The following is a 9663-nucleotide window of genomic DNA, read 5'->3' as shown; positions in this document are numbered from 1 at the left end:
AACAAGTGGAACTATGTCAAAGTAAAAATTTTCTGCGCAATAAAGGAAACAACAAAATAAAAAGGCATTATAGGGAATGGGAGAAAATATTTGTAAACCATATGTAGGATAATATGTTACTATCCAAAATATATGTCATACTAATCAATACAAAAAAGAACCCACAGCAGAATTAAAAGCAATTTCTTGATTAATAATTGGGCAAAATATATAAATAGCAATTTTTCCACAGATGTACAAATGGCCAGCAGGTATATAAAAATAAAATATAAAAGCTACACGAATTTTAAAAAATGAAGCAGTTTAAATATTCTACAATTTGCACTTACTTTCTTAAATTATAGAATTTCCTAGGATGTAATATTGCACAATGAGTAAAATGATATTCGAGAAAACTGTTAAAAAATAAATAAATAAATAAGTACACAACATCACTAATTATCAAAGTAATTAAAATCAAAATCACAATGAGGTGTCACCTTGTCGTGGTGTTTGGATGCCTATTATCAAAAAGTCAAAAGATAAAAGTGTTAGGGTGTAGAAAGAGAGAATACTTGTACACTGTTGATGAGGATGTCAATTGGTGCAGCTATTACGAAAAACGATATGGATGTTCCTTAAAATTTTTAAACTAGAACTACCACTAATCCCAATTCGGAGTATATAGCCAAAGGACATAAAATCAGGATCATCAAGGGTGTCTGCACTCCTCTGATACAGATAAATAAACTGAGAGATACATAGCTTCAGCTTTAATAAAAATGAAACTCTTTCATCTACAACAATATTGATAAATGTTGCAGACATTATGCTAAGTGAAATAAGCCGAATACAGAAGGACAACTACTGCATGATCTCGTTTTATGTAAAATCTAAAAAAGTAAATAAAAATAAAAAATAAAAAGCCATGGAAACAGTAGAACGGTGGTTCCCATGGGATAGGAAGAGGGGAAAGTGGGGAGATACCCATGGAAGGGGCGCACCTTCAGTTATAAGGTGAGTAACTGCTGGGGACCTAATGTACAGAATAGTGACTACAGTTAACAATACTGTGTACTTGAAATTTGCTACAAGAGTATATCTCAGGTGCTCTCACCACACACACAGAAACGTATTAACTATGTGAGGGGATAGATATGCTAACTAGCTGAACTGAGATAATTTAAAGACTACTGACATCTCAAAACACTATTATACACCCTAAAAATATACACTTTTCAATTTGTCAAGCATAGCTCAACGAATGGAGAAAAAAATAAGAGTAACCAGCAGGTCATATCTAGCCACACGGAAACTCGATTTAAAACACGCTTGGCCACTGTTTCCAGCTCAACTCAGGGACGGCCGCAGCGCTTCTGGCCCCTGGACTTCCACGCTGCTCCCGCGGCCCCAGTGGCTGGGGAAGGTACAATCATTCCCAGGATTCCAGGCCGCGCAGATCCGGCGGGGCCATCGCTGTCCCCTTGCTCTTGCCGCAGCCCCGTTAGGCTCCGCGTTTCGGGGCGTCCAGGCCGGGGAGGCCGCCTGTTGCTGCCCGCGTGCCCCCGTGGCTGTGGCTCTGCCGGCTCCCGCTTCGGCCCCGCGCAGCCCCTCCGAGGCCGCAGCCGTCTGGCGCCCGAAATCACGGCCTCGGGCCCGTACCCGCCGCCAGCGCCTTCGCTGTGGCCGCTCCTCCCCCTCCCCGAGCCCGAGCTGGCCCAGCGGAGAAAGAGGGCGGAGAAGCTGGAACGCGAACTCTGAGCTGCAGGCGGCAGGTGCGGGAACGGGAGAAGCTATGGCCTCGCACAGGACGGCTGTTCAGAGCAACACGAGCTACCGCCAGGAGCTCCGCACGCAGCTGGAAGAACTCAGTAACGTACTCCGCTGTGGGAGAAATGGAGATAATAAAAGTCTGATGTAGAAGTACTCACAGAGAACCATGCTCCTTGGTCAATCTCAGATTATTATTATCAGACCTACTCTAATGATATTAGTCTTCCAAATAAAGTGAGTGACTGAACTGTCAAATCAGCAAGATCAGGATATTGAAACTCCTGCTTTGAATTCTAACGACCAGTTATAAATAGAAAATGATGTTCACCCTGGTACTGATAGGACAGCAAATGTGAAATGTAGACAAGAGGGTCATTTGCCTCAAATTCACAGGAGCCAGCATCTACATTAGCAGCACAAAAAAGTCCTTAGAAGTTTCATCATTAGCTGGAAGTTCGAGAGCTGCAGCAGAAGCGGCTTTATCAGAGACTGGATTTAGTTATTATGAAAATACTGGACCATATTTTGACCACAGCACTGATTTCTATTAAGATTCTGAGAATCAAATATAATATGATTTAATTTATTACTACTGTGATGTGGAAAGTGGTCGCTATCGGTTTCATTCTCGAGTAGATTTGGAACCTTATCAGACTTATAGCACAAAACAAAAATAAAAAATTGAGAAAAGAAAGGATCCAGATTCTTCTACAAAAAAAAAATGCGGAAAAGGATTGGAATTCAGAGGATCAAGAAGCCTTCAGTGTTGAACATACAAGCTGCAATGGGAAAGACAATTTCACAAATGTGAAAAAAAAAAGCCAAAATAGGCATTCATCACAAAAATAATCCCCCAAAATTCACTGTTCCACTTAGTGGAAATACTATGGAATCTCCCCTTAATGAAAACATCTCAATTCAACTTTAAGGATGAGAAAATCACAGAGACTGATAGTGAACCAGAAGAAGGTGAAATTACAGACTCTCAGACCGAGGGTAGTTATGATGAAGGCGTTACCAGTAAAGGCAATGCAACTGCAAAAGATGCTGAGGAGGAAGATGAGGAAAAAACGTGGCCCTCATATATGACAGTAACTGTCATTAGATCACCTGTGTTACAGACAGGATCACTCTTCATCATTACTGCTGTAAAACCTGCTACAATTGGAAGGGAAAATGATATGGAGCATACTCTTCGAATCCCTGAAGTTGGTGTAAATTTCATGCAGAAATTTATTTTGACCATGACTTACAAAGTTATGTCCTTTTGGATCAGGCCGTCAAAATGGAACAACTGTTAATGGAAAATGGATTGTTCAGCTGAAAACTAAATGTGACCCTTATGGACCTGAGCATGGAGATAAAGTGAAAGTTGGAGACACTGTGTTATCTTATTACATTCACCCTGGCGGTAATAGCTGTGTTGGATGTGAACCAGGGCAGGTTAGAGCTCACCTTTTCCTTGATAAGAAAGATGAATCATTTGTTGGTCCATCATTGACTAAGAAGGAAACGAGTTGGAAAGAAGAAAAAGATTTTAAAAATATATGAGTAAAATATGGTTTACAGAATACGTACTACAAAGATGATAAGATACTGGAGAATCAGAAATATAAAGATAGAGCTGGAAAACATAGGGAGCAGATTGAAAGTGAAGGAAATTTCCAAAGAGATGATGCTCCTGCATCTGTTCATTCTGAAATTACTGATAGCGACAAAGGTCAGAAGATGTTGAAAAAGATGTGTTGAAAACAGGAGAAGGCCTGGGGAAGGATGGTGGGAGAATAAAAACTCCAATACAACTTCAGCTTTGGCAAACACATGCAGGATTGCAGACAGACAAACCGTCCTCTATTAAAGAGACTCACCTTCTCCACAACAATAACAACAACAACAACTGGGACAAAGCACAGGAGAGGTTTGCTGAAAACTTTCCAGAAACTAAACTTCCAAAAGATGACCTAGGAACCATTCCTTGGGTAAAAGGGACTGAGGAGTGAAGATTAATCACAGAAGAAAACTCAAGCTTTTTTATAAATAGAGTTTGGAAACTCTTATTTTATTGCAGAACGTTTCTCCCCAAAAAAGTCAGTGGCACAAGGAAGCTGGGTCACAGTTTACCCCTTCTTGATTCAGAAATGTGTAATAAAGTGTGGTTTGCAACTTTTAAAAAACATTTTTTAAACTCATTATTAGTGACTGAATTAAGTTATACAGTAAGTGAACAAAAGTTCACAGGGCACAGATAAGTTTATCAAACTTTACTATTTTATCTTGTCATTTACAACATCCATATAAGCAATTAGCCATATAAGCAAAATTCATATAACCACATAAATGTACATTTGTCCTTGTCTCCATATATTCATACTAGTATACACAGAAAATACAGCAAAAGAAACATCTAAAGTCTATAAAAATAAATCTGACAATATGCATTCTTTTTTATACCCTCTAGGACCTAGATAAAAAATGTTGAGACAACATGAATAGTGATGCATACATTTTCTTATATTTGGAATAGCCTAAATCATATTAAAGAACTAATGAACAGGTGACATGTCACAGAAAATTCAACTTTTATTGTTTTCTTCAGTGAAGAATCTGAATTTGTTGATATATATTATACATCAGCATTTGTATTTGGTTTGTTTCATAGCTAATGAAATGTTTATACATGAACAAATGAGTACAGTATTGAAATAGTCCATGTGCTGGCATTCATACTTTTTATAAATACCATTGCAGGCAATGAAGTTTTGCCAGAAAAATCTGATTTCGAGTACAAAACGAATACTTAGCCAGGGCCTCAAGCTCAATATATTTATTGAAAATGTCCTAAATTGCCATAAAACATTATAACGTTAAATTACTCATTTCAATAAATTATGAATTAAACAAAAAATACAAATGATGTCCTTTATGGATCAGGGAAGTGCTAATCAGACAGAATGGCCATTGAAGTGAAAAGGTCTGAATTCAGGTGAAGAATTTTACTCATATTAGTTTTATGTTAGAGAAAACAATACTTCTGGCCATACACTATTTATTGCAGTGGAGTATTTCAAAAATATGCACATAATGTATAATTAATTTTCTAATGGTATAAAAGTAATCACATTCTACAAGTGATTACAATATGGTCTATTGATGAGAGGGGTGTTTCAAAGGAAAAAACTTGGAATTTCTCATGGTGATAGATGCCATAGAAAACCTATGTAAAATATTTCATTCATATATGCAATTATTGATATTTCTGCTTTTCAGAAAAATAATATACTTTAAACACTTAATGCAGACGATTAAAATCACCAAGGAGTTACAAGAATTCACAGAATACCTAATATAGTTGAAAGGAAATTAAGAAAACTTCCCAGGACTGGAAGTAAATAAAGGTAATGATCCAGAGAAGTAATCAACCTAAGAGGCCAGGGCTCCACTCAGATGCGTCTGATCACAAGAATGTCAGGTCCATGTAAGTTGTTCCCTTCTGACAAGGCAAATGGAATAAACAAAGAGAAACTGCCTGCAGGTATTGGAATGTGGTGTCTCCCATATGTGAGGATTAAATTGTAAATTCTATTATACACAAGGAGATGAGCTACTGGGGTGAAGCATCAGAAGAAATTATATGGCACATAAATCTCAGATATTAAATTTATATTTAAATGTTTAAGTCAATATAATGGAAAAACAAGAAAGCAAAATAATGTGGAAAGAAACTATGAGCTTGTCAAGCTATCTTTGGAAAAGAGGCAAATGAAAAGTAAAGTATTGAAAGTGTTGTAAAACAATTTAATGTACAACATACAAATTACATATTAAAATAGGCTGAGCAAAAAAGAGGATTAGTAAAGTGAAATTCTGATCACAATTAATGTAGTCATATATATTATAGAAGGCAAATTAATAGAAAATATAAATATATTTATATGTGAAGATTAGATTGAGAAGAAATAAAAAGCATTTAATTGTTTTACCAAACTCTCTAAATAGGAAGGCAAGAGTCAAAGAATCAGTGACTCGTAAGTTTCAGAAATTGGAAACCAGACATGAATCCTTTAAAAGTTTAGGGTGTAATATATGAAAAAAAGGTAAATTAAGAAATACTTAGAAGAAATAGTGGTTTGGGTTATTGTGAATACTGCTTAATAAGCATGAGAGTGCAGTTATCATTTTGACATGCTTATTTTGTTTCATCTTGATATAAACCCAGCAATGAGATTGCTGGATCATATGGTAGTTCTATTTATAATTTATTGAAAAACTTCCATACTGTTCTCCCTATAGAAATGAGAACTGATTGTACTAATTTACATTCCTACCAACAGTGTATAAGTGCCCATCTACAGAATGAATAAAGAAAATATCATACACACACACACATGCACACACACACGCATGCACACGCACACAGGAATAATGTTCAGTCATAAAACAGAATGAAGTTCCATCATTTGTGTCAACGTGGATGAGCCTAGAGGACATTATGTTAAGTGGAATAAGCCAGGCACAGAAAGAAAAAGACCACATGCTCTCACTCATGTGACATCTGAGGAAGTCCATCTCATAGAAGTAGATGGTAGGATGGTGGTTACCAGAGGTTAGTGATGGCAGAAGGATGAGGGAGTGGGGAGAGCTTTGTCACTGCGTACAAAGTTACAGTTAGGAAGAACAAATCCTGGCGTTCTATTACACAGCACGATGACTATAGCTAATAATAATGTACAGTTTATTCTATAATAGCTTGAAGCAAGGATTTTGAACTCTATTAGCACAAGGAAATAAATGTTTAAAGTGTTAAATATGCTAATTACTCTGGTTCGATCACTGTACAGTGTATATGGTACAACGTGATGCAGTGAAACATCATATAATTAACATAATTATACATGTTTGTGGAGTACAGTATGATGTTTCACTGCATCACACTGTACCGTGTAGTATGATGCAGTGACACATCATGTAATTAACACATGATAGTTATATATGTTTACGGAGTACAATGTTATGTTTCACTGCATCTCACTGTACCGTGTAGTATGATGCAGTGACACATCATGTAATTAACACATGATAGTTATATATGTTTATGGAGTACAATGTTATGTTTCACTGCATCTCACTGTACCATGTAGTATGATGCAGTGGAACATCATATAATTAACATATGATAATTATACATGTTTACGGAGTACAGTGTGATGTTTCACTGCATCACGCTGTACCATGTAGTATGATGCAGTGAAACATCACACTGTACCCCATAAATATTACTGGTTCAGCAGGGAACTGTAGGACACAGAGCAGCTCCAGGTTAGCCAAGACAAGCAGCTTCACCTGTGTGGGGTAGCTAGAGGGGAAGGGCCCTGTGCTCGGCTGAAAGTTGATCCCTGACCCCATCCACTTTGACTGATAGGTGCCAGCAGAGGTCAGGGACCCCTAACTTCAGGCAGAGGCAGGAAGCAAGGTTATTGCCTCTTTTTTTTTTGAGAGAGAGTCTCACACTATCACCCAGGCTGGAGTGCAGTGGTGCGATCTTGGCTCACTGCAACGTATGTAGAGGTGTACATCAGAATCACACCTGCAGGAAGGTCCCTGGATGAGATTAACAATCCCACATAGAGGTGTACGTCAGAGTCACACCTGCAGGAAAGTCCCTGGGTGAGATTAACAATCCCACATAGAGGTGTATGTCAGAATCACACCTTCAAGAAGGTCCCTGGGTGAGATTAACAATCCCACATAAGTGCCGGTTCTGGGTGTTAGAGTCAATGTCTCCTGTATGTTGCGTCTATGTACATAAGTCACAATCTCAATGGTGGAATGGATTTTTCCATGACAGGCTTAATGCCTTTCGAATATTAAGTTATCTTAGTGGAGTCACAGCCTCACAAGTGTTTTGGATCTTGATCGGGAAGTCACAAACCCACTTGTGGACAACATCCACTTATGAGAGCCAACTTTCCGACTTTTGACTGCCTCTGGGTGTGAGATTCAGAACCTCAATTATGGGCTGTGTTCGTGTGGGAGAATGACAATTTTGACTGATGGCTGGGCTCAGGCAGGAGCCTTTCATCCTGCAGGTGTTGAGATAAATGATATGTCACAATACCCAAAATATGCTGGGTGCAGGCAAAAGGGGAGCGTCATATTAGCTGGTTGCTAGGTCCAGTTATATGTCGCCACGTCCGTTTTAGGCAGGGCTAAGCAGAAGTGGAGAGTCAGAGCTAAAGTAATGTCACAATGTCGCTGTGGGTAGGGCCTATGCGTAAGAATTGCATCACCTAGTCATTGAACCCAGCCATATATTACAATACACAATGTATACAGGGCCCAGGCAAGAAAGGAAAGTATATCGCACAGGTACTGGGTCCAGCAATGTGTCACAATACCCCCTGAGGGGAGGCTCCAGGCAACAGGGTAACATTACCTAAGTGAAGTGCCCAGAGGGATGTTTCAATGTCCCTGGTGGGTAAGATTTTGAAAAAGGAGAAGTTACATAACCTAGGGGCCAGGCCTAGCTGTGTGTCACATTCATCTCCAAGACAGAGCCCAGACATGAGAGAGAAAAGTCACATCCTGTAGGTACTAGGCAAAGTAATATGTCACAATCCTTACTGTGAGCAGGCCCTAGGAAGAAGTAGAGAGTCACATAGTCTAGAAGATGGGACCAGAGGTATTTGACAATGGCTCCTCTAGGTCGGGACCAGGCAGAAGGATCACTTCACCAGTGTACTGTGCCCAGTTATAAGTCACACTTCCCTCTGTGGCCATGACCGAGGCAGGGAGAAGAGTCACATCATCCCAGTGCTTGGCCCAAAGGTATGTCACAATCTCTTATGGGCAATGCTCAGATAAGAGAGGAGAGTCCCATCAAATAGGTAATGGACCCAGAGGCATGTCACAGGGCCTTCTGTGAACTTGATGCAGGCAGAAGATTCATATCACCTTGGTGCTAAGCCCAGCAAAATGTCACAGTCCCTTCTGTGTAAAGGGACCAGACAGGAAAAGAGAATCACATTACCTGGCCAATGAGCACAGAGATCTGTCACAATGCGCCTTGTAGGCAGGGCCCAGGCAGAGGGGTTACATCACCTGGGTAGTGGACCCAGCTATATACCAGAGTGTCCCATATAGGCACAAGCCAGAGAGTCACATAACCTGGGTGCCAGGCCAAGCTATATAGAACAATGCTTCCTGTGGGCAGCGCCAAGGCAGAAGAGGAGACTCACATCACCTGGGTGCAAGGTCTAGCGATAGGTCAAAATGCTCACTGTGGGCAGTGCCAAGGAAGGAGAATAGAGTTACACTCTCAAGGTGCTGGATCCAGCAATATGTTAATATCCCATCTGTGGGCTGGGTCCATGCAAGAGCATCAAGTCACTCAGGTGCTAGGCACTGGGAAATTTCACCATGAAACCTGCAGAATGGTCCAGGAATGAGATTAACAATCAAACAACTGTCACAGTTGTAGGCATGACATTCAACACCTCTTGTATGTTGGGTCTAAGCCCATGAGTAACCTTCTCAACACCAGACTGGATTTGTGCATGAGAGCCTCAATTCCTCTGCAGACTGTCACCTTAGTGAAGTCACAGCCTCACCGTTGTGCTGAATCTTGGTCTGAGAGTCACCAACCCATGAGTATCCATATATGTCAATTTTTCCCACCTTTGACTGACTACAGTTGTGAGATTCAGAACCTCAACAGTGACCTGTGTTCATGTGAGAGGATGACAATATTTACTGCTGGGTGGGTGTGCATATGAGTGCCACAATCTCACCTGTGTGCTCGGCCCAGTTAGCATGCTCTATGTACTACCCAATGGCACTATACAGCATGAATGATAGTGGCAATCAACTGTGAGGCCTTCCTGCTGGTAGGGACCCATGATCGTGCCTGTGGCA

General features: G+C 40.0%; 1 pseudogene; it reads left to right on the top strand.

The window, feature by feature from the left end:
* Window positions 1-2069: 2069 nt before the first annotated feature.
* LOC134737318 (angiogenic factor with G patch and FHA domains 1-like) lies at window positions 2070-3752 on the top strand (annotated as a pseudogene).
* Window positions 3753-9663: the final 5911 nt, after the last annotated feature.

Source organism: Symphalangus syndactylus, chromosome 8, assembly GCF_028878055.3.
Source record: "Symphalangus syndactylus isolate Jambi chromosome 8, NHGRI_mSymSyn1-v2.1_pri, whole genome shotgun sequence".
NCBI classification, from domain to species: domain Eukaryota; kingdom Metazoa; phylum Chordata; class Mammalia; order Primates; family Hylobatidae; genus Symphalangus; species Symphalangus syndactylus.
Note: the sequence above shows the minus strand (reverse complement) of the source record. Positions and strands in the feature narration are given on the sequence as shown.